Source organism: Triturus cristatus, chromosome 4_2, assembly GCF_964204655.1.
Source record: "Triturus cristatus chromosome 4_2, aTriCri1.1, whole genome shotgun sequence".
NCBI classification, from domain to species: Eukaryota; Metazoa; Chordata; class Amphibia; order Caudata; family Salamandridae; genus Triturus; species Triturus cristatus.
The window spans coordinates 130,912,734-130,934,869 of NC_140586.1; the positions used below are offsets into that span (position 1 = coordinate 130,912,734).

At 44.1% G+C, this 22,136-nt stretch overlaps 1 long non-coding RNA gene across 1 annotated transcript in view; it reads right to left on the minus strand.

Annotated features, from left to right (window-relative positions):
- The window catches only part of LOC146833156 (uncharacterized), a 47,332-nt gene that overhangs the window by 19,124 nt on the left and 6,072 nt on the right, over positions 1-22,136 (minus strand). The window contains exon 2 of the long non-coding RNA XR_014960531.1: positions 3,658-4,007. This is a non-coding gene — a long non-coding RNA (uncharacterized LOC146833156). The remainder of the gene's footprint in view (positions 1-3,657; positions 4,008-22,136) is intronic.

Genomic DNA, 22,136 nt, shown 5'->3' on the forward strand with positions numbered 1-22,136 from the left:
TAGCGCGCTCTGTTACAGTCGCAACCCTGAAGACTTCAACTCTTCGCGTTGGGGTGATTTTAAGATCCAAGTTTCAGGTTTCTTTCCTGAGGTTGGTTCGGCCGTTCGGCCATTCGAGGTAGGTAATGTGAGGTTAAGGTTCTGTCTGAGGTAGATCGTGTGTATTAAAATAGAGGTAGGTTTAAGATTCAGGGACTGCCAGCATAGATAGTTTTGAGATTTTTGCAATACTTCATTCCAGTCTTAGATCTGGTGAAGCTCTCCTCTTGCTCGTGCTTGTTTGAGAGGTTTCCATTTCTTGTTGTGTGGGACCTTGTAGGTATCTTGTCAGTTCTTTGGGATCTTCAAAGACGTGCGTTCTACCTTTGTCGGGGATTCTGAACTTTGTAGGGCCTATGAATGAGAAAATGATGTTTTCCTTCCTTAAATTGTCTCGCTGGGCCAGAAATCCTTTTCTTAGGTCCACTGTGGGTTTGGAGTAGTGTTTTTTGGCCATTCCACTGTATATTCTGGGTTTTCCTGGCCACTGTGAAGATGGCTTCCGTGTGTTGTAGTCGGAGAGGATTGGATATAATGGGGTGTGGGATCGTCTTATTTGAGGTTTTGAAGACTGGAATTCTGTAGGCCTTGTCTAGCTCAAAGGGGAGGTCAAACTTAAGGTTAGTAATTTTATGGATCATGTCTTGTATAAAGGCGATGCACGACCCGCTTTTCTCTTCCTCTCCTTCGGCAACCCCTACTATTCTGATGTTTCCCCTCCTGTTACGATCGTCTAGTTCTGCTGTTTGTCTTTGAAGTATTGCAGTGGTTTTGGATAGTTCTATCAGAGTCTTGTTTGCCTTTTGTTTGCCATCCTCTATATCGCTCACCCTCTGCTCTACTTCCGTAAGTCTGTTGTTCGCCGCGTGGATGCCAGCTCTGACCGCTGCCAATTCCAGCTGTATAGCATCAGTAGTTTGTTTAATTGATTTAGCTAGGTCATGGATGTCCGCCAGTTTTTTTAGGATAATGTCCAGCGGGGTGTTGATGTCAGTTCTTTGTTTGATACGGGAGTCAAGAGGGTCACTTTTGTTCTTTTTTGGCTGCTGCGTGATTCTTCCGTCGGTGCCAGCCATGCCTTATAGCCCTCTTCTCTCTTGTTGTAGGCTGATCCTTCCTCTCACTTTCCGCTCTATGGTTAGCTTCTTGTGCCCCTACCTTGACGAAAATTTGGCATCTCCTATTGCCCTCCGACCGTGGTTGGATTTGCTGTGCTGATGGCATTGAGCTATTGTTGGTTCTTGCTCTTGCAGACTTTGCTTGCCCTTACCACCGCAAGACCTCCTTTTGCTCTTGGGTTAACGCAGCCTGAACAGCATGTGTTGGTCATCTCTCTTGTTGTTTGGTTATTGGTTAATGGATATTAAGCTTCACTACTCTGTGTTGGGCACAATAGTGGCCGTGTCCGCTGCCAGCGTATATCTTATTTGGAAGAACTGTATGGATTGCTGGTGCGGTTGGTGGAGTTTTGTTTTTATCCTCTTGTCTTCCTGTTAACCTCCGTCTAGCCTGATCGATTGTTTCCTTCCCAGGTATGCACCCCACTGAGTTTTGTACATCTTACTCATGTTGTGCTTAATCTTCTCCTTCTGGTTTCTCTTATATGTTGGAGTTTTCTGAGACCACGTGATTTGATCACCCCTGATTTGTTGGTACTTCTGCTGCTCGTTTCTTTTGTTGTAATTTGCGCCTCTATGCCCTGTGCGAGTGCCAGCGAATGGGGTTTGAGGTCTTTACTTCCTCTGTATTTTGCGTGTCATTGCCAGGTGTGTAGCGCTTGCTGTAGCTCTATGTCTGGTCCGGCTGTGTCGACGCTTTTCTGCCAGGTCTCTCTCTCTTTATTGGGCTTGCCTTTTTTTTTTTTCCTTTGATCACATGTTCGCCCGCTAGCTCATTACTGCCATTATTAGAGGAAAAAGAAACCTCGTTTGGTGTTTTGCCTTCCTTTATCGCTGTATGGCGCTGGAGGTGCTTCCCTTATTCTGTACTCGCTGCTTTGATTACCGCTGTACTTCTTCCCTAACTGTAATGGCAGCTCGCACTGATGGTTTTACTTTCGTTTTTGTGGGTTACGCCTATCTTCTGAGCTTGCGTTGTCGGTGGCTTTTTGTTGGTCTTCCCCGCACTTGCGAATGAGCGCATTTTCCAAGACTGATCCCGCGCACCTCCTCTGCTGCAATCTACCTAGTGATTCTTTCTTCCCCCACCAGCTAGTTCTTTTCCAATCCGAGTTGTTTATTAGGCAGTGACACAAGATAACAAGTGGAATAGACATTTGGAAATGTCTTCACTGAAACTCACGCAGATAACAGGAACCTTGATTAGAGAGCATAAAAAATCCTACTCTAAGCCTGTCAAACCCGTGCTCCAAGTATATGAGGCAAAGGCCCTAAGCTCAGTGTTGTACGGAGCAGAGCTCTGGGGTTTCGACGTATTGTCATCTTTAACAGTCGTTGAAAATAAATTCTATCGCAGCATAGTTGGTCTCCCGCAGAGTACGCCTACGGTACCACTGCATTACGATCTAGGTCATTAAGGACTTAGCCAAGCTCCGCCCGGTCCTTTATTGGAGGAGACTCTGGACCAAACCGGAGCTTCGGCCTTATGCAATGGGCCTCATGGATGTAATGCAGGCCGACACGTTTCATAAGATTGGGTGGCTTAGGAACCTCCGGGAAACTTTGAAAGACCTGGGTCTAGAGGGCCTATGGAGTGACCCAGTTGCTGCCAGGTTTCCCACAAAGAGGCTTTTGAAAATGCTTTACTGGGAGCGGGTAATCCATCGGGTTTGGAGTGATTCCATTTCCCCCACGATGACTAGCCGTTTTTTAGAGGCAAAGGTAACTCCAGTTTTTGAACCGTACTGGGATTTAATCACCCAACCCAGAGATAGGAAACTATACTTCCAATTTAGAGTAGGTTCTCTCCCACTCAGGGCCCTAACTAACGGGTGGTTTGGTGCTAGTGCAGGACCTTGTCCTGTTTGTGGTGATCAAGAGGAATCAATTGCCCATTTCCTGTTTGTTTGTCCAACATATGCCAATCCTAGACGAACATGGCTGTCTCCATTGTGCAAAACACTGGCTACAAGGAGCTCCGCTGTTGCTTTGAGAATCCTGAGCACAAGCACTTTTCCAGCCCATTCAATTGCCTTAGCTAAATATCTGGGCTGGGCATGGGTCTTAAGGCGCAGGGCTCTCAGGGAAATTGTGGGTGTGCTCCCGTAGGGCTTCACCCTTCAGGGACACTGGTTAAAAATTCTTTTTAATTCCAAACGTAGTCTTATTCTGTCAGTATTTCATTAGTTTGCTGACCGTTTAATCTTTTTTTTAAACTGAAATTTTAGGTATTTAATGGATGATTTTATACATTTTATAGTGAATGTGCCTAGTAATAATCATGTGTTTTTGTATATGTTTGTGTCTTGTATGAATTATTTTTAAATTCGAATAAAGACTATATGATGATGATTATTAGGCAGTCAGACCTAAGATGGCGGCCCCCTTCTGTAGTTTCAGTTTCGTTCTGAAGTGAGCGAGTGTCCTCCCCACGAGAGTTTCCTTCTATTATTACCGATGCCTCGGTGTTCACCACGGGAGGTCTCCGCACTAAACTTACGTAAGCTAGCTGCTGGTCCTCCGGTGTTCGTTGTTGAGCACAGTCAGCAACAGATCTGGCAGCGGTGGCGGGTCTCACTAGCGGGCACCATCTTGGTTTCTTCCTCTTCGCTCCGGGAGATCTTTTCCTCTGTGCTTTTCTCACTTCGCTGATGGTGTTGGGTTCGTGTGTCCGGGTCACTTTATTCCTTGGTATCTCCGACGTCTTTCAGTGTGTTCCTTCCCCTCCAACGATCGGCTCTTATGTGTTCTTTTTGCTGCTCGCTCTCCAGGTTTGGCGGAGCGCTGGATTCAGGCGTCTACACCCATTGCCGTCCAAGTTACGCCCCCAATATTTGACAGCTTAAATAGCTAAAACACGAAAGACATCAAAGTATGAGTGCGTGCCAATCAGTTAAATAAATATGGAAATGTAGTTTTTCAACTTCATTTATATGCAAAACACACAATAAATATAGATAAATACAGATAAAATGGCCAAAAAATAAACATGGAAAAGAAAATTTAAACCAAAACCCCAATAATAAATATGGATAAATACAGACGGAAATGTTAAAAAACATAAATACCATAAAACCGGGAGGCCTTCTTATAATGGGCAGATTGAAATATGTAAAGAATGGCGGCCCCTCTTTAGGTTGCCCTAATCCTTCTAGATTTGAAGAGCTTGACTCTCTGTAACAAACCCTGCATACTGGGGGTGCACTTCTGGAATAAACATTGACATCATGCTGGCAGAAACACCTACGCCTCAGCAGTTCCAGAGTTCCCTTTCCTTCCTACGTTGTAAAAGGCACCACCCAGCAACAGGGAAGTCTGGCCTGGAACATTAGACTGGACTCCTCCTGCATCCGCATACTGATCCATTGTACACTGCCCTTCCCTTGCTCTGCAAACGCCAGGGGTAAAGGTGGGAAGATGCTTGAGTTAAGTGACATTGGCTTTCAGCCAGTGTCATAAACGCAGGATAAATACTGGTCCTTTTAAGTCAGTGGTTTCACTTTGTACTTGAGAGGTGTAAACTGCAAAAACCAGAGAAACATTTTTCTAAACACCACCCCATATATTTTCTGTTTCCCTCTAGGCAAGTACACGGTAGGATATCGGGGAGCCCTGCTGCTGATGTGATTAGGTGTTCAAGGTGAGGATACTGCAGTACCCGGTGTGAAGTCAAACTTGTGACCTGGAGGACAATGAGCCAGGACCATCTGGCTGTACACAACATGGAGTTCATACCCAGCAAGTGAGCTACCCAGAAACCATGAGGACCTTGCACTCCAGCTAGCCGGAACAAAGCTCAGGCATACTTATGTGACTAGTGGCTTGAAGAGCTCTGGGGAGTATTCTAGGACTGCAAGTATCCAGCCCCATACCATCTCTGAATTTGCTAGAACCCATATCACAGCGAGTTTGCTTAGGAGGGACAAATACTTTTTCCCTTTTCACCTTAAGTCGTAGGCTCGTGACCTTGTAGCTGCTGTAGAGTTCCCTGATTCTGGTACCATTTTGAATCCTTGCAGTTCTGGAGAAGAAGGCTATATTGACGTTTTCGTTAATTTACTATAAAAAGTGGAAAAATCCATAAAGTCTTAAAATGTCATTAGAAAATAAGAAAATTGACATTTAAAATATCCATCACAAACCCTTTTTATTTTATTTTCAAGTGAACGAAAGAGAAGGGCAGGACAATGTAGCTCTCTAGTCTGCAGCTATGCTAGAGTGAAAATGGTAACCACGCCTTTAAGGGCTTCCACTTCCTACGTCCCACCATACCCTGTAGGTCATAGTTACCTCAGTTCTTTTTGAGACTACAAATGACTCTTAAATATAGATCAACTTAGAAAAAGTTGATCTATACCTAAAACTCACTTAGAGCGGAGAGGTGGGAGGGTTACTCTTTCCGAGATCCACCTGAGAGGATTTTGGAGCACCGGCCTTGGCCAGTTTATGGCCAATTTCCTCACAAAAACCTTTCAGAACCTATTTAAAATTGGTTCACTTAACGTCCTTTAGGACTGAAAGCATTTTTCAGTTTTTCCTGACAAAGGAAATATCTTTCTTTCACAGAAATGTAATTTCTTTTTGCTAAATGCCCAGAATGTGGTAGAAAAATGGTCAAAACAGATCTTCACCGGGTCTTTACCCTATGCCAGCCAGGATCTCACAACTTCAGATGGTGTCTTCATAGCAGCTCCCGCTCCATGTACACTGACCTGAAGGTACCAGAGCGATTTACATGAGCACCAGTTGCATTATAAACGGACACATTCATTTTTAGGCACAGGGAGAATAAGTGTTTTGCCCAGAATCACAGGATGTTAAGCTTCCCGCCAGACTTGAACCTGGTACCCCAGCTTCAAAGTCGGCCGCAATAGCCATTAAGCATCATATTTGAGAGAAGTGAGAAGATTTACCTGTACAATCAGGAAGAAAAGTTAAAGCAGCTGGAAAATGTGAAGATGGAGGAGAGGCTGCTCCCTCTTCTAGTGCCCCTGTTACACTCTCTGAGGCTTCGCGAATGGAGACATCTAAAAAGGAGATGTGATGGTAAGAAATGACATTCCAATCGATTATCAAAGACGTCGATGTTGAGAAGAAGTGCAGCTCACTGCCAAGGACTGGATCGATGTCTAGGAAGCATTCAACGCAAAGGAGGAAGAGACCCTCGACATCGAGGTAAATATTGACGTTAATTTGACATCGAGACACTCTTATGGTGAGGTGGAAAAGACTGTTGTGTAGCTTAGTAGGATGAAGGCATGAAGACTTATTTTAGAATCAGACCCTGATCCTAAACAAAGGTATGATGGTATCCAATCAAGTCATCAGTGCTGGGCAGATACATCACTTCTCTCAGCTCATGGATACTGTCATGGTTTGGCCTTACACTGGTCTTCTTTGCTTAGACTCTTAGGTCTGAAAACTGAGGCACTATACTGGATTTTTTATCTCCCTATTTTGGGGAACACATTATTTGGTTCGCATGCCTATGATGAAATGTCTCGGGTGAAAGCCGAATTGGACACTCTGTGAGCAGTTGTGAGCACTCCTATGAGCCATACAACTAACACTATTACGTTCACAGGGTTCAAAACTCAAGGTCAACAGCAAAATCAGAGGCAACATCAGCTGAAGCACCAATCCAGAATCAAAGGAGGTCATCAGCAGTCTGCACCAGCCACTGAACCCACCACTGGTGGCAAGCAATCAGCTCCCACTTACCCTTCTTCCGTCAAGTAGGTGGAAGCATTGTAGTTTTACCTGGAACAGTGGAAATCCATAGCCATCGATAAATGGGTTTTGAATATATTCCACGAAAGAAGTCGTCCCCTTTAAATCAGGAGCAACTTCAGCAAGAAACCTCCATCCTCTTATGAAAACAAGCTGTGTAGAAGGTCCCTACTCCTCGAAAAGTGAGGGGGATTTATTCCTATCACTTTCTGATTAAGAAAAAAGGGCCAAATAACCATTTCATACCCATTCTAGATCTTAAGACGGTGAACAAGTGGATTTGAAAAGAAAAGTCAAGATGTTGGCTATGCATCAGATCTATCCCCACCTCCATCAGGGGATTGGCACCTTAAGATGCTTATTTTCATATATCGATACCAATCAAACATGATAAATTCCTGAGATTTATAGTGGGAAGCGACCATTATCAGTACAAGGGCCTTCCATTTGGCTTGAAATCTGTGTCCAGGACCATTTCAAAATGCACAGAGGTCTCTGCAGCACATCTCAGGAAGTTGAAGATCTTCATCTCCTCCTATCAAGACGATAGGCTGATCAAGGCATCAACACTTCAGCAAGCGTGCAATCATTGACTAGATTGCAGTTGCTACTCTATACCGATTGGGTCTGCATATAAACTGCGCAAAATCAGTTTCTATCCCAGTACAATTTCTTCATAATCTGGAATCAATTCTGTACAATGTAAACACAAAAGTGTTTTCTTTGAAAAAGAAATAGTTATCTAGACATCTTAAATGCCTCAATCTGAAGAAAACAGCCCATCCAACAGCAAGGCAAATATCTTCTCTTCTAGCTTTAGTGGCATCTTGCATCTTCCTACTACCATATGCTTTCCTAAACATGAGACCTCTGCAATAACGTCTGGAGGAGCAGTGAGACCAGTTTTCAGGCAACTTGTAAGAAAACTAACTTTAACACAGTATGCAGTGCAATTTCGCAGTTGGTGGTGCCTTCCAGAGGCCCTCCTTCCTGGAATTTGCTTTCATTAGGACATCCCAACACAGACAGGAGTAACAGCTGCCTCCCTATCGGGTTGGAGTGCTCACATTGATAATCTTCAGATTCAAGGCACTTGGTTCCCAAAGGAACTGTCATTTAATCAACCTGCTGGAGTGGGGGGCGCAGCACCTGTCCCTGAGGGCCTTTCTTCCATCCTTCAAGACAAACTCTTTGCTTGTCTAGACGGGCAACACAACATCCATGCATTTCCTGAAAAATTAGGGAGGAAGGAGATCTAGAGCCTTGATCCTTGAGGCTGAACAAGCTAGATATGGCTAGTTGCCAGAAGGTTCGGGATTTCAGCAGTCCATATGCCAGGTATCCAGAATGCTCAAGTGGACTTTTTGAGCAGAACCATCCAAGGAACCACGAATGAGTCATAAACAATACAGTTTCATGAGATGCCTTTTGAAATTGGAGTTCCTTCAAACAGACCTTTTAGCAAATGAAGAAAAAAAACAACCAACCAGGCACAATGGAGAATGTCCTATTGACCAACTGGTAAGGCAAATATCTCTACGCTTTTCCTCTCATTCCCTTGTTAACAGAGGTAATCATCAAGCTGTCTTAATCAATAGCTAACATTATCATCATTGCACCAGAGTAGCCTTGTCATTGGTGGTTCTCTAACCTTCTCCATCTATCAGAACATCCACACAAAAACTGCTGTACAGGTCGTAACTTCTGCACAAGTACAGAGACCATATAATGCACCCCAACCATCACTTCTTGAACTTAATATCCTGGCTTCTGAAGCCACACAGTATGGTCACTTGATTCTTCCTTTGGTGTGCATGGATATTTTACTGAAAGCTAGAAGACTATCTACAAGAGGTTCCTTCTCCTTTAAGTGGAAGAGGTTCTGCATCTGGTGTGTACAGAACATGTTTGACTCTACTACCTGCCAAGTAGAAGACATACTTCCATATCTTCTTCATTTGTGCCAGGCAAAGCTCTCTATTGAAGTCCACCATGCAGCAATCACTGCATACAGAAACTGTCCTTCATAAATTCCCTTTTTTAGAATTCCTATAGTTAAGGATGTCTTGAAGGGCATTGAGAACTTTTCCCCCCCTATTTGGAGGCCTTCTACCACATGTGTATTGAAAATCGTCCATTCACATCTCGTGAGCCCTCCCTTTGAGTTTATGCGCAACACCTTTCCTGGAAAGCTTTCCTAGGTGTGATGACATCTGCACGCAGGGTTAGTGAGATACAGGCCCTATGGGTCCATGAACCTTACACAATATTTCACAATAATAGGTTAGTAATGAGAACATACCTTAGTTTCCTTCCTGAGGAGAGTTCAGATTTTCCTGTTCATCAAATCATTACTTTACCAACATTTTTTCAGAATCCTTCTTCTCCGGTAGAGAGATCCCTGATCACACTTGATGTGAGAAGTATGTTAAAGTTTGATTTGGATAAGACCAAAAACAAAAAAAAAGTCCAAACAGTTGTCAACCGGGGTCTACTGCGGACAATGTTTGCCTCACTGAAACAATCACTGTGTATGTGGATAGTTTCTTTCATTCTGTTGTGCTATCAAAAGCTAATAAATCTTTACCTAGGAGACCAAAGGCCCATTCAACCAGGGGTAAAGTGGGTAATACTAAATTACTAATAAATATGACAATTTCTGAAATCTATAAAACAGCAACCTGGATGTCTGTTCACACCTATTGTCTTGATTCAGATTGTAGAGCAGAATCTCAAGTCCGGCAAGCCTCCTTGAGAAATCTCTATGCTAAGTTTTATAGTTCTGTTCTTTCATTTCTTACATCGCAAATTCTGGTATAAACTAGCCATTATATTCAGAGCTTATGAATATTAATGGAGAGCCCGTAAATGAGTAGAAAAGGTTTTGTACTTGTGATCCTGCTTCTCCCTTAGGGAAATCTCAATTTAAATCATAAGCTACCCTCCCACCTCTCCGCTGCAAGTGAGTCTTAAGTATTGATAGACTTTATCTAAGTCGATCTAAGGTTAAGACTCACTTGCAATGTCAAAAATATCTGTGGTAAGTACCAACTACACTGCATGATGAGACACTGGTGGCCTGGGAGACCCGAAAGGCTATGTCCATTTTCACTCTAACAAAGCCGCAGCATACGCCCTGTTCTTTCCTTTCATCCACTTGAAAATAAAATGAAAGGGTTTGTGAAGGATGTTTAAAATATAACTTGTCTTACTTTCTACTGACATATAACAACTTTATGTTTTTGTCCCAGGTTTTAAAGTAAATGAATTGAATAGGCAATGTAGGCTGCTAAATTATGCATTTATGTCACGTGTAAGCTTGTGGCCATTTTGAAGTAAGGTGAAGATGTTACACAAAATGCAACGTTGGAAGAAGTGTCTATTGAGTACTTATGATTTCAATGAACATTCCCCTGAAGGAGAAGTAGGATTACAGGTAAGAAATCATTCCATATCTTGAGAGACGGGTGTTAGAAATCTGTCTTTCCTGCAGGATCACCTTGGATTTTTTACTTTTTTGCTGAACCCCATGGTGGCCATGGTGGTACAGTCTGCCTACTCGGATGTATCTGGGAGCAATCTAGGGTTGGTTGTCTTGCAGGTAGGGTCTTCAGGAGAGGAGAAGGGGTCCCCATGGGCAGCGGTACAGACTGAGACAGATGTTGACAGAGGAGTACAGAGAGGTTCAGAGGGGCATAGGACAGACAGGAGCCACTGCAGATGTGGCACATTGTTCTTGATCTTGTGCCTGAGTAGGGGATCCATCAAGGTATTGATTAGTCTAGCGTAGCTCTAGGGTAGGCCTGTATAAGAAAGCTGCCTTTTCTGCATGGTCACCCTATATTTTTCACCTTTCTGCTGAACTCTCTTTTTTGCTGGATATAGAGCACTGTGCACTTTACACCCACCAGCCACTAGAAAAGTGCCTGTGCTCCACTCTTTAAAATGCTTGAATTGGTATACTCCTAATTGGTATATTTAACTTATCTATAAGTCCCTAGTATATGGTACAAGGTACACTTAGGGCCTATAGGTGAAATGGCACTAGTGGTCTGCAATGCCTATTGTTCTATCCATTACAGTGACAGTGCAAATGTGGCTTCAGGTCTACCATTGTAGCCTAACTATAGCAGTGGAAAAAACATAACAAATAAACCTCTTTGACATGTCTAAACCATCTTTTCAAATATTACTAAGTCACCCCTAATTAGGACTTAAAGCTCACACAGCAGGATGTATGGTATTTAAAAGTAGGATATGTAGAAATGTAATGTTAGCATGATCTTACAGTGGCTAGGATCAAAAGGCTGTTTTCATTGTAGGAATGTTGACTGACCCATAGTGAAACACTGGGAAGCTATGTTAAATATTAATTCTGCTGCATCATGGTAGTGAACAGCCAGAATTATGAATAAACAACTCTTTTTGATATTTATCAAAAGTCCAATTTAATGGTGAAGTTGGATTTTTGATGAATATTAAGGAAAAGTAACTTTTAGAAAGTTACCTTTACCCTTCCTGAAACTTCTAAATTCTATTTTATATGAGCCTTCCAACTGTCGCCCAACTGGTGAGTGGCACTGAATGAGGTGTGAAAACTTCTCCCAGATCAGAGGCAAGGGCCTAGTTGCGGGAAAGTGTTTTGTTGATCTTGCAGAATAAGCATTTGAACTATGCTGAGAAATGTAATTTACTTCTAAGGGGCCTCCTCTGTCACATGCAGATATCAGATGATGCCTGTACAGGCCCCTTCCATTGTTCCCCCAGTCAGGCAGGCACCATTCCCAGTAAGAGGAGAGCTACCCCTAGACCTGAGTAGGATTGGCCAACGGTGAAGGTCTTCTTATTACCCTGGCCACACCTCTTGGTGGGCACACAGGCTCTGTAGAAGGTGAGAACGGTTCACCATTGTGTATGTTTAAAGTGAAGGACACTGTGGGATTGTTTGCAGTAGGGCTAACAGGAACTGCTGCAAAAGTGCGGAGGGTTACCCCAGGGAACTTGTGTCCCATTGGTTAGGATGGGGCCACGAGTCACCCCCGCCCACAAGCTAGTGGCAGGTATAAACCTGGCATCCCTTGGCACCCTCTTCAGAACATTTGGTGGACCTGAGGAAGATCAAAGGAAGTATGGACCAGCACTTGGTGACCTAAGAGGAGCCCACAAGGACTGGACCGTTTCCCTCCTGTACCCAGGTCAAAGAAGTGGACTCCAAATGTAATATGGCTGACCTCTTGTTCAAGCTACAGGAATACAAGCTACAAGAGGCCTTATACTAGAAGTACCCAACTAACCAGGGGCAACTGGTTCTGGACCCTGCAGTTGTCCTCTGTCTGACACCCAGTGAGTCTCTGAGCGCCTCCCCTGAGGCCCTGAGAGGCTTTAGACGTGTACTCCTGTGGTGGATTGGGACATAGAGAACTAAATCAGAAGGTAATATCTTTGACCAGAACAATGCCTAATTGTGCATTTGACCCATGCTCCATCACAGTCAGCCTCAAATTGAGCCTAGGTCCCAGGCTACAACGATCCTGGACTATCATTGGCACTTTGTGGTTTTTGGAACTATTTCTACTTAAAACTTTCAAATTCATATCTCAGGATTCCATTATTGAATTTATGTCATTTTGTTTATTAAATTGTATTCTGTTATTCTAATTTGGTTTGGGATTTTTTTTGTTTTGCGTTTTGACTTTATTACTGTTTTATTACTGCCAGTGGCGGCTGGTCCATAGGGGGCGCAAGGGCGGCAACCTCCCATGAGCAGCACGCAGGAGAAGAGAAAAGCTTCTCTGCGTTTCCAGCCTGCAGAAATGCAAACGGACGAACTGACCGATTTGACCGTTCGTTTTGCTTTCATTTCTGTGCAGGTGTCAACGGAAGTGCACAGAGAAGCAACACAGGGCATGGGTGCTTCAGCTCCATGTTTTGCGCATGTGTGCCCTCTTCACACACATTTGCATCCCATAGACTTGCTGCGCATGCTCTTTGCAGCACGCTTGTCTAAGAATGGATGCATGCGTGGGCGGTGAGATATAATCGTCCCAGGCCCTATCAGGAGTCAGGATGGAGCAGGGTTGAAAAGAATGTTAAAGCTCAGCTCTAACCTGATTCCTGATACGGCAGTGATCAGCACGTTCCTGGCGCTGTAATAAAAAGACCGAATGGAGCCATTTAAGACGTGCAGAAAAACGCAGGTAAGTAAACTATGGAAAGGAATAATTCATTTAAAAACATTTCCAATAAGTTTGAAGACCGCACGCAATGGTTAAGCACTCTCCTCGGATAACAGCTTTGCAAGGGTGGCCCACGGTTACACACTGCCACTAATAGCCTATTGTGGGAGAAAACTCACACTAGGTTGCAAAATAGGAGGCCCTGTTCTCCCCGAATGTGGAAGTTGGCACTGCGCTACTGTGGTTGGCAGGGGCCTTACACACTACTCCAGGAGTGCAAGGGGCATCAGCGGTTGTAGGCACCAGCACCTAAGATCTGCAGGATAGGAGTGGGCATTAATTGTGAAGAGCGCTGTATATCGTGATCACAGGAGTCATCTCTCTGAACCCTGTGAGGAGTACTGCTTTTCTTAGTGGTTAAGGTCCTGGGGAGGTGCCAGCGATTGACACACACTACTAGAGCTTAGTGTTTAATGAGTGGTAGACTGATAGGCACCCATCTCTATGTTTGCACCATTTCAGAAACCTGGGAATCTACGGTGATGGGCATTTTTAAACTTAGCATTGGTGAGAGGAATGCTTCTCTGAGATTGCAATATTTGAGAATCCTGGGGAATCAGCAGTGCCAGGCACCTTCACTAATGGCACTCTTCGCTGAGATAGCACTACTTCAGATTCCTGGGTAATTGGCAAGGATCGCCACCTTCACCTAGGGTTGGTGAGAGGAATGATGAGTACTCTTTGGTAAGATTGCAGTTTTTCAGAATAACGGAGATCAGCAGGGATGGGCACATTCCTTTAGGGGTGACATCCTGAGTGAGCACAAGATCCTGGAAAGGCAGCAGTTATCAGCACAGTTCTCCAAGACCGCATTGTTTCAGAATGCAGACATTTTTACCATAATTAACTGACTATTATCCACCACTCAAATTACTTTCATATTTCATCATACTAATTCACCACTAATCCTTTATGGGTTTCGCGAGTAGCGTGCTTCAACACCCCATCAGGGGTAACACGCGCTATATAAATACAAACATTTTTTTCCTCTTCTATCCTTCTGCTATCCTTCAAATTAAAAATAACTGACTAGCCTAGCCACCACTTAAAATGTACTTGCATGTTTCACTATACTAATTCAACACTAATCCTCTATGGGTCCCGGAGTAGCGTGCTACTCGCCGAAAAAGCGCTTCAACGCCTTGTCAGGGGTAGTAAGCGCTATATATAAATACAATTACAATGCAATACAATACATCTTACATGACAATTACGCTTCTGTACACGTTTTATTTAGATATTCTGTACTCATTTTTCTGGCTTTGTTTGCTGTAATTATCAGGGAGTGGAAGTGCTTAATTTGGAAAACAACATACTCTAATGTTGGCACAGGAAAGGGGGTTTAAGTCATGAGGGCCAGAGCTTGAAAACCAGATTCTGACAGTATTTTTCCAAATGTATTTCAAAATAAATCTGCTGCAATGAAATTGGCATCAGGCACATATTTGACAGTAAATCTGTTTTAGATTACCTAACTGGTTACAAAGAGGCTGCATTGCAAACTATTTTACAGGGTTAAGACACCTGATGCAGAGGTCTGTGTCCACCAAGCAATTTTGAGGAGATTATGCTGGAAATGATGACTCTAGTGATTAACACAGCTCTGGGAGAGTTCTTTGTTTTTTCCATTCACAGTTTTGACTCATGAAGTAGAAAAGAGGATGAATGTGCCTGACACAAGGCACACTGTGTAACATGTAGATCACAGAATATTTAGCTAGGTAAGTGGGTTACTGCTTCTGACACTGAGGCCATTTTGTTCCTCCCAGTTCTTACGTTGAAATATTCTAATATTGTGCAGTGATCTATTTACTGGCATGAAGGTGCTGCATGCAAACTGTAAGTCTTGGGTTTACATCCTTATTTTTTCTCAATCTGTTGTTGTTCTAAGATTGCAAAGTGGAGTTTCTTTGGGAAGTGATAAAGTCTTGTTAGAACAGACAATTACAATCAACTGCATTACGTTTGATATTCTAACTATATGGTCCTCCCAGCCATTCACTCTTAACATAGAACGTCTAGAAGTTTGGATGATATGAGATTCCTACACCCTGTAAGACTCAATGTCTTGTTTAACATTTCCTGTACATTGATTTACACACTTGTATGATTCATTGTGTCTCTCTGCGTGATGAAAGCACTCCGACACCCTACACTTAGGTGAGTGGTGCTATAAAATAATTACATAGAAGAATTTAGTAGATGGCAGTTAAATCAATATCACACTATTTAAAAAAATATATATATTTTCAGTGTTAGAACTCCCTGCCAATTCCCACCGGTAATCAGGCTTGCTCCCTTCGCATACTCCTATGATAATATAAAGTGATATATTTTTGCTTCGCCACTTTCTAAGTTCACCAGCCGCCACTGATTACTGCATACATGTTTTACCCATTGCCCTGAATTAAGCCTGTGTCCTCTGTGCATTAGTTACCAGGGGTATGGGTTCAGGCTAACTTAGTGACTTTGAAAGTTCACCCTGGCATGGATTGTGATCATTACTCTAGGTAGGTATTCACTCCCATTGAGTAATAACCCAGTTTCTTACAGCGGGGCTGAATGTGATTGTTCTTACCACACATCGGCTTAAAGTGTCTGAGGCACCTTGCCTTGCACACAGAATGTGCTTGACGTCTGATTTGTTTGTGTGTTCCTACTTCTATCTGGCCCACTTTACCATCTATAAATCAAATACCTTTTTACATCAATGTTGCCGAGTATTGAGTTTATTGTATGTAATCACATTCGTGTCATACAGTATCTGAGTTCCAAATCCTATACCTTCTGCTGGAGGAGTACTTGATTGATCCTTGTGACCCTTCTGGAGTCAAGTTTACTAAGAGTGGAACTTGGATATCCAGTTGGAGTACACTGGTACCTATGGCTATTGGACACCTGTGGTAAATTACATTACCCCCATGGATGCTACCCAGTATACTACCACTGACTGCTTCTGCTTCTGGACCTGGAGAAAAAGTGTCAAACATAATCTTCCCCATGGCCCTTTGCTCACCTCCTCCACTTTTTCTCATTGAGCCGCAGATTGCTTCCAGCCCTATTGCACCTTCCAGCTTTATCCTCTGAAGTATGTGCGAAGTTGGGCCCTGCGCGAGTCCTCTCGAGTCCTCTTACCACATGTGCTCCTAGTACTGTCAAATCCAAGTCCCCTTCAGTGGAATTCTTTGCTCGCCATTGCCTGTACCTGGGAAGCACCCCCAAAACCCACAAGGGAGGCAGACAATAGCTGCAGATAAAACAGCCATGGTGGCACAGAGTGTCTGGAACCCTGCACGCACACTAATGCTCAGCTTCCCATCGACTGTTGGGAAAGCTGCCCAAAAAGCTCAAAGGCCTTCCTGTGCAGAACCAAAGTGTCCTCCTAACCACTAACTCTTTCTTGCAGATTGTAAACGGAAAGGCCTGTAACCATCTTGGAGCCAAGCTGTCTTAAATCCGGGGTCGCTTGACATGCCCCCTGTAGTAATGTGCATGTTATATTTATGGATTCACTGTGTATATATCTGTAGTACCAGAAATGTATGGTGAAGTTGCTATTGTTGGAGAAGCTCCATGGTGATGGAATACACTGGTGTGGTTATGAGTCAGTTGTACCTGACAGATTGGACATGGTGGATGGGATCTCATTTCCTCTGCAATAAACTTCATTCTTCTTCATTTGAAACCTGCATCTGGATTATATTCTTAATATTTTACACCCCCAAAAACAAGATCTATACCAGCCCTGCTGAAAAACACTGTCTGCAAACAGCCCCTTCATCCTTCAAGGAGTTGGCATGCCGTGCAACCCTCAGGAGCAGACACCTCTACAAGTGGGTTGCTGTACAAAGAAGCCCTCTCATTCTGACTTCAGGAATCCAGTATTAGTGTGAAATGCATGTGGGGCGAAGACATACGGGAAACTCTGCTTCAATGAGACCAGAATAAAAAAAATCTGCGGTGTCCACTTTCCTTCTGTTTCCCACCAGGAAGTTAGTAATGTAGTAATGCGCTCCCCCATTCTTAGCAACAAGGGCACCATGAGGATGTCTCTATAATCTAACGGTCTGCAATGGTTCAGCTTTAAAAGGGACAGCTGTTGGAGCCCATGGTTTAAGGCCCTGCAGTCTACTTTCAATAGGCCCTCCAATACATGATCAAGTGTAATGCCCTCTGATGATGTTTTTTTCGTTCGTGTTTTGGATATTTTCCCAGCTTTTCACGTACCCTGTGCATATATCTGAAATCATTAAGCATTTTCCAGTGTTTGCCTGTAGCTGTGTAAACTAGATGGTCTTGTTTGTGCTTTTCATTCATGTGATTCACTTTAGCATTGGCCTGTTGTAAATAGCTGCAGGTATCGATTTTTCAGTTTGCACTTTCACTTGGAGTAGAGTGAAGTGGAGTAGAGTGGAGTGATGCAGAGTGGAGTGGTGCAAGGTAGAGTGCAGTGGCATGGAGTGGAGTGATACAGAGCGTAGTGGCGTAGAATGCATTGGCGTAGAGTAGAGTGATGCAGAGTAGAGTGCAGTGGCATAGAGTAGAGTGATGTAGAGTTTAGTGGCAGTGTTTCAGAGTAGAGTGAAGTGGCGTAGAGTGGAGTGATGCAGGGTAGAGTAGAGTATTGCATGGTAGAGTGGCATGGCATTGAGTAGTGGTGCAGAGTGCAGGGGCATGGAATGGAGTGGTGCAGAGTGGAGTAGAATGGTGTAGAGTGCAGTGGCATAGAGTAGATTGTTTCAGAGTAGAGTGGAGTGGTGCAGGGTGGAGTGGAGCAGGGTAGAGTGCAGAGCATTGGGTATTGGAGCAGACTGCATTGGCATAGAATTCAGTGTTATGGAGTGTTGCAGAGTAGAGTGGCATAGATTGGAAAGGCATAGAGTGAAGTGGTGCATAGTGGAGTGGCCTAGACTGGAGTGGTGTAGACTGCAGTGTTACGTAGTAGAGTGGGGTAGAGTGCACTGGTATAGAGTAGAGTAGTTCAGAGTAGAGTAGAGGGGCAAAGAGTGAAGTGGTGCAGAATGCATTCGCGTAAAGTGCAGTACAGTGGCGCAGAGTAGAGTGGTGCAGAATAGAGTGCAGTGGCATAGCATGCAGTGGTGCTGAGTAGAGTGGCGTAGTATGCATTGTTGCAGAGTAGAGTGTTGCAGAGTTCAGTGGTGTAGAGTAGAGTGCATTAGTGTAGAGTGCAGTGGTGCAGAGTAAAGTGACGTACAGTGCAATGGTGTGGAGTCGAGTGGCATAAAGTAGACTGTTGCAGAGAAGAGTATAGGCACGTAGAGTGCGGTGGTTCAGAGTAGATTGGCGTAGAGTGCAGTGACGTAAAGTGTATTGATTTTGAGTAAATTGGCATAAAGTGCATTGGCGCTGAGTGCAGTGAAATAGAGTGCAATGGCGTAGAATAGAGTAGCGTGGAGTGGAGTGGTACAGGGTAGATTGCAGTGGTGTGGAGTGGAGTGGATTGGAGTGGCCTGGAGAGGAATACAGTAACGTAGAGTAGATTGTTTCAGAGTAGAGTGCAGAGGCGTAGAGTTCAATGGCATAGAGTGCAGTGTTGTAGAGTGCAGTGGTGCAGAGTAGATTAGAGTGGATTGTCGTAGAATGCGGTTGCGTATTGTGGATTCATGCAGAGTAGATCGACGTAGAGTGTAGTGGCGTACAGTGCATTGGCATAAATTGGCGTAGAGTAATGTGGTGCAGAGTAGAGTGCAGTGGCGTAGAGTGGTTTAGAGTAGAGTGCAGTGGCATAGAGTGCAGTGGTGCAGAGAAGAGTGGCTTTGCGTTCAGTGGCGGAGAGTGCAGTATTGCAGCATAGAGTGGAGTAGAGTGAAGTGTCATAGAGTGGAGTGATGCAGAGTAGGGTGGGGTGGTGCAAGGCAGAATGCAGTGACATGGAGTGGAGTGATGCAGAGCCTAGTGTCGTAGAATGCAATGGCGTAGAGTAGAGTGATGCAGAGTTGAGCGCAGTGGCATAGAGCATAGTGACGTAGAGTTTAGTGGCACAGAGGCAGTGTTGCAGAGCAGACTGTTGTAGTGTGCAGTGATGTATAGCAGAATGGTGTAGAGTGCATTGGCATAGAGTGCAGTGGCATAGAGTGGTGCAGAGTAGAATATTGTTGAGTACAGTGGTGCAGAGTAGAGTATAGTGGTGTAGAGTGCAATGGTGCAGATTAGATTTGCGTACAATGCAGTGGCATAGAGCGCATTAGTTTTCAGTAAAGTGGTGTAGGGTACATTGACATGGAATGCAGTGATGTAGATTACAGTGGTGCAGAGTAAAGTGCAATAGTTCAGCGTAGAGTGGCACCAAATGTAGTGGTGCTGAGTGCAGTGGCGCTGAATGTATTGGTGCTGAGTGCAGTGGTGCTGAGTGCAGTGGTGCTGAGTGCAGTGGTGCTGAGTGCAGTGGTGCTGAGTGCAGTGGTGCTGAGTGCAGTGGTGCTGAGTGCAATGGCGTAGAGTAGATTGTTTCAGAGTAGAGTTGAGTGGTGCTTGGTACAGTACAGTGGTGTAGAGTGCAAAGTAGATTAGAATGGCATAGATTGTATCGGCATAGAGTGCACTGGCGTAGAGTGGAGTAGTAGAGAGTAGAGTAAATTGGTGTAGAATGCAGTACCATAGAGTGCAGTTTTGCAGAGTAGAGTGGCATAGAGTGGAGTGGTGGAGAGTGCAGTGGCAAAGGGTGCAGTGGTGCACAGTAGAGCAGTGTAGAGAAGAAAGGCGTAGAGTGAAGTTGCATAGAGTGGAGTGGTGCACAGTAGAGTGCAGTGATGCAGTGTGGAGTGGAGTGGTGTAGAGTGGTGTAGAGTGGAGTGGGTTAAAGTGAAGTATGCAGAGTGTGGTAGCGCACTGCCAATACAGACAACACATTTTCAATTGAAATAACCATTACATTTGCACAGACATACAGTTTTACTGATAAAAGTATATTTTTTATTTGTATGCCCGGCATATTACCAACCTAGGCGAGTCTGGCTGCGACCTGTGTGTCGTGAACTAGGTGTCAGATCAGCCCAGGCCGCTAGAAGGATCCTAAAGACTGATACATCCTCTCTTGTGGTCATTGGTCTAGCCAAATATATTAGTTGGGCGTGGCTTATATGGAAAAGATGAAATTTTACCACTGGTTATACATACTATAGCGTAGCATTACCCCCAACTGTAGAATGAATTTCAAGTCAAAGTCTATGTATGTTTAATACTTTTTTATTGATCTTAACCTGTTATTTATTAAATAGTTTTTAGTCTCAATTGTTATCAATAATACATTAACTTTTTAATTGTATTTGATGAATTTTATATGTCTTTTAAGATGAAATACTCGAAATAAAGACTGTTTTGACTGATAAAAGTATACAGTGCACAAACTATATGTAGAAATGTCATCTCCTAGTGTATTGATTTGTTTTGATTGCATTCAAATATTTGTTTTCACCACTCTTCAGAATAACCAAAAAATGTGTTTCATTTGTGCTTTTCTAATTCTGATATTTTGTGTAATATCTGCTCAGTTCATTTACGAAATTAAAATTTTGTTGTGTGATAGAAAAGAAATAATATCTTAAAACCTTCCTAAAGCACACCCCCAGTAGCCAGGATGATTGTCACATAAATGATCTCACTTTGAAGTCAGAGAAAGAAAAGTAAACACCAATCTCCCTGGAATACAGCCTGACATTTGACCTCTGTCTTTGAATGGACAGTAAATGTGACAAGATAGGAACAAGATGTAAAGGCATGTTTTCAGAAAATTACTGTAAATATGGTTTGGGCAATGGAAAGGACAGCCTAAAACAGAGTCAGCAAATGGAAATCAAGCACATGTGAGTTACAAACCACAAAGCCAATGGTAAGTAAGCAATGGATGGAATGCATTCTGAATGTCCCCAAGATGTCTTTAGTAAACCAGACTGTCTGGTAGGCTTCGACCTAAAAAGAAGTGTGTAATGTTAGAAGGAAGCTTTGTCATTTTAGAGCACTTCTGCTTTGCGGCAGCTGAGAATAGTAACCGATGAAAAAAACACCAGGAGTGACCAGTTTAGTCATTGCAGCATTAGATAAAATATCCGTGCTCACCCTCGACCTGTAAATAGGCGCGGGGTGGGGTGGAGCAACCCGCCAGGGGGACCCCAACCCTTCAAGGGGCCCCTATTTAGGAGAGTCTGGGGCCCTGCAGGGTGGCCCGACTACCGTCATAAAGCCCTGTCGGTTAGACATACAGTCCAAAATCCCATCGAAATCTGTCTTGATGAAAGGACCGTTGCAGGTTTTTGATCAACCTGTTTTAACACTAGAAGGAGAACAAGAAAGAAAAACACTATAAACTCTGCACAAAGGGAAAAGAGTCCTGGAAAGTATATACCCTCTTTAGGCAAATGGAATCCCCTATGGGGAGTGGAAATTCTTAAGCCTGTTCCCTCACAGGATGGTGCCATAAATGGCTGCTGGGAATCACACGGAAAAGAACACAGCGTCTATGTGGATGGGATGTGCTTGTCTAGTGTAGGCTCTGGCCTCGCTTTCGGCTGGTTCCAGTGACCTGGAATTGCAAACTACTGGCACGGGGCGTCTGAGTACAGCGTGTGGGTGTTTCGAATGCTGGGCTCGAGCGCCAGGAAAAATAGCTCCGCGCTGATTAGAAGCGAGGCAGCTCACTACGCTGGAGTTTGTGGTGGGTGGCTACACGCAGGAAGCTCCTGGCTGCCACGGTCTCAGATGCTCCCGGCTCGTACTCTTAAAAGAACATTTTGTGAGCATAGCAGGCTGCCAGCATAGAGTCGGCACGCCCGGCTCGGATGGTTATGCTCGCAGGCCATCCAGCAAACCAGAGGCTAACTCCTTCCAGGGAGGCTCGCCAGGAGACCCTACATCCTGGCCCTGCTGCCTCCCACAAGGCTTGTAGGGCCGGGTGCAAGTATGTTCGGCTGCTACAAGTTGTCCACAGGCCAGATGACCCACCTAGAGATATGGACCAGCAGGCCCCTTCGGTGGGGCCCATGTGTGTAAACCCTCA